The 2,550-nt window shown below is 42.5% G+C and overlaps 1 long non-coding RNA gene across 1 annotated transcript; it reads right to left on the minus strand.

The window, feature by feature from the left end:
• Positions 1–1,468: 1,468 nt before the first annotated feature.
• On the minus strand, positions 1,469–2,044 carry LOC113760784. Its single transcript, XR_003467102.1, has 2 exons — positions 1,932–2,044; positions 1,469–1,736 (listed from the first exon to the last, which is right to left on the minus strand). It is a non-coding gene; the product is annotated as an uncharacterized LOC113760784 (long non-coding RNA).
• Between the last annotated feature and the right edge of the window lie 506 nt (positions 2,045–2,550).

Raw genomic sequence — 2,550 nt, forward strand, 5'->3', positions numbered from 1 at the left:
AGGCCCTGTTTGGAAGGTGAGTTTTTTGGGTGTTTGTCTAAAACTTTACTGTAGATTACTATAGAAGTTGTAAGAAAAATTTTTACGTTGAAAAACTTTTTTCTTTCTTTTTCTTTTTCTTTTTCTTTCTTTCTTTTTTCTTTTCTTTTCGTTTCTTTTTTTTTCTTCTCCCTTCCCCCTCCCCCGGCACCTCTCTTCCTTCCTCCCGCTGCATCAGTTGCCCTTCTGCCCCTCTTTTTCTCTCCCCCGGCACCTCTGCCCCTTCCTCCCTCTCCCTCTCTGCCCCTCTTTTTCTCTCCCCTGGCACCTCTCCTTCCCCCTCCCCGGCACCTCTGCCCTCTTCCCCTCCCTCTCCCTCTCGCCCTCCGACGCCAGAGTTGTTGCAGCCATGGATTTTTTTTTTTTTTTAGCTTTGTCTCTCCCCCCCTCTCCTCCCCTTCCCCGCCACCCTCCCCCTCCCCTAGCTACGATCTGGTCACGCGACCAGATCACAGCTAGCGGGAAGGGGAAGATGGCGGGGGAGGCAGAGGGGAGGGGGGAGAAAGAAAAAAAAAGGAAAAAAGAGACATACACCAACAGATCGGTCAAACGGGGAGGGGAGAGGAGGAGAGGGGGTGAGGGAGAGGGAGAGAAAAAAAAAGGAGGAAGGCCGGCAATAACAACCGGAATAGTGACCGGCGCCAGAAGTGGTGGTGGAGATGGTGGCTGGCGATGGAGGACGTGGTGGGGTGGGTAGGGGAGGAAAAAGAAAAAAAGTTGAAGGGAAAGTTTTTTGTGTATTATTTTGAAGTGTGTAGGTTAAAAACTTTGATAAGTTTTTTGGGGTTCCTGTAGCAAAAGTTGTTAAAAAACTAGTATTATACAAACTTGCTAAAAACTTGAGGTTCCAAACAAGCCCTATATCTCTTTACATGAATGTGTTATTTACTGTACATTGTTAAATGAGTTATCTGGAGATTACTTGCTTCATGGAATACATAATCATGCTATCATGTGAATGTTCTAATGCCTAATAGATTGCTTGTTATTTTTTGGAACCTTATTGGGTTTTTTGCTCATCCTATTATTTGTTTTCCTTAATAGGGTACGAGATGAGAGAGATAAGAATAGCAATAGTTTGTAATAGGAAATCTTGAGTTTGTATTTTGATCCACTTAGTTGTATGTATAAGTATGGATGTTTTGGTAATTGAATGGTTTGTAATATTTATTGAGGAGTTTCATGCTTACTTTGGAGTTAATGTTATCTCCGAGTTAACGTTAGTAAGTGAGTTCTGGCAAGGGTTTGACAGCCAGTTCGCCAACCTTTGGGGTACACTCTACGGGGAGGTGGGGTCGTCACAAAATTAGCAGTTATAGGCAGCCACGGATTTAAGGGGGGGCTGGTGGGGGCTTAAGCCCCCCCCCAAGCCGCCGGAAAACCCCCTATATATAGGGGATTCCGGCGGCCAGCCCAGCCATTCCGCAGAGGGCAAGCTCAGGCTCCTGCTTGATGATTTTTTCTTTGTCTGATGAGGTCAGACATTCCGCAGAGGGTTGCACGTATCCATACCCAAACCCTATGGCAGAGTTGCAATAAGTCTCTACGGTACCATCCCTAGATTCTAGGTTGATGTTGTTCAGCACAATGTGGCTGCAAGGAACCGTGTCGCTGCATGCAAATTTCATGGCGTTTTTGCTTTTGGAAGTCCCGCTAATGTTCTTGTACATGATTTCACTTATTTCAACTGCAGAACTCTGGATATAAAAAGTCGTTGTCAGGATATTTTAAGGATGAGTAGATAAACAATTGCCTGCACTTTTTTTTTTTTTGGTCGAATTTTAGTATCATTCAGAGTTTATTCACCAAAGAGAGCAGAAAATACAAAGTCCGTCTGGTTCCCAATTAACCAGCTATTCTGGAAAACCATGAAGCTAGAGGGTGAATCATACCTGGTTCTGGCAAGGCGTCGGCGAATCACAGTAGAATTGGTCAATGATAATGGGATTTGAAACGTCATCTACTCTCACATTCTGATATCGTACCCCTCGAACATACCCAGATCCTCCCTGCAGAGCTACCATTTTTAATCATTCTCCATATAATTATATGTTTTTATTATTTTTATAATTATTGATTCTAAATTTTACTTATTAAATATATTTATTTCGTCACAAAAAATTTTTTTTAATACACTTCGGCCCCCCCAAAAATAAATTTGTGGCTCCGTCCCTGGTTATAGGAATGCATGTACCTTGGCGCCGAGTTTTGAAGTATGGAATTTATTCCAAGTAACACTCTGACGAGAAATTTTGCCACTGCTTTGACACTTACATTTCTATACTTTCTTACAAGTGATCCAATTAAAATTTGGAAATTTTGGACAGAGGATAGGAAAGACACATACACGAAGAAAGCTCAAACAATTGCCATTTTCAAGTCCAGAAGTTGTCCAATTGTAACCATTGGGAATATGTTGCATTGAGATGGTATATCTTTCAACAGCTGGATGCATACTTTCTTCATTTTAGGGCTCAACTGAGGATTGGGTTCTATACATGACAATGCCAG

Source organism: Coffea eugenioides, chromosome 1 (assembly GCF_003713205.1).
Source record: "Coffea eugenioides isolate CCC68of chromosome 1, Ceug_1.0, whole genome shotgun sequence".
Lineage (NCBI taxonomy): Eukaryota > Viridiplantae > Streptophyta > Magnoliopsida > Gentianales > Rubiaceae > Coffea > Coffea eugenioides.